Source organism: Populus euphratica, unplaced genomic scaffold (genome assembly GCF_000495115.2).
Source record: "Populus euphratica unplaced genomic scaffold, PopEup_1.0 scaffold206.1, whole genome shotgun sequence".
NCBI lineage: Eukaryota > Viridiplantae > Streptophyta > Magnoliopsida > Malpighiales > Salicaceae > Populus > Populus euphratica.
Window position 1 is genome coordinate 333,047 of NW_011500012.1, and position 224 is coordinate 333,270.

Here is a 224-nt window from a genome sequence, read left to right on the forward strand (position 1 = left end):
TATGAACTTTAATGTTTGATACTAACGTGTTTTGTATTTGTTATCTTATTCACTCTTTAATACTTTGCTTGTTAAATGACTAATCTAGATTTATGTTGTATAACACTTGGCACAACAAATACTTGGCACTTTCATTACTCATACTGTATGGTATAACTGGAACTTGTGCTATGAAAGAAACTTGATTTGTTGTTAACATAAGTTACAATCATGAATGCCTGACA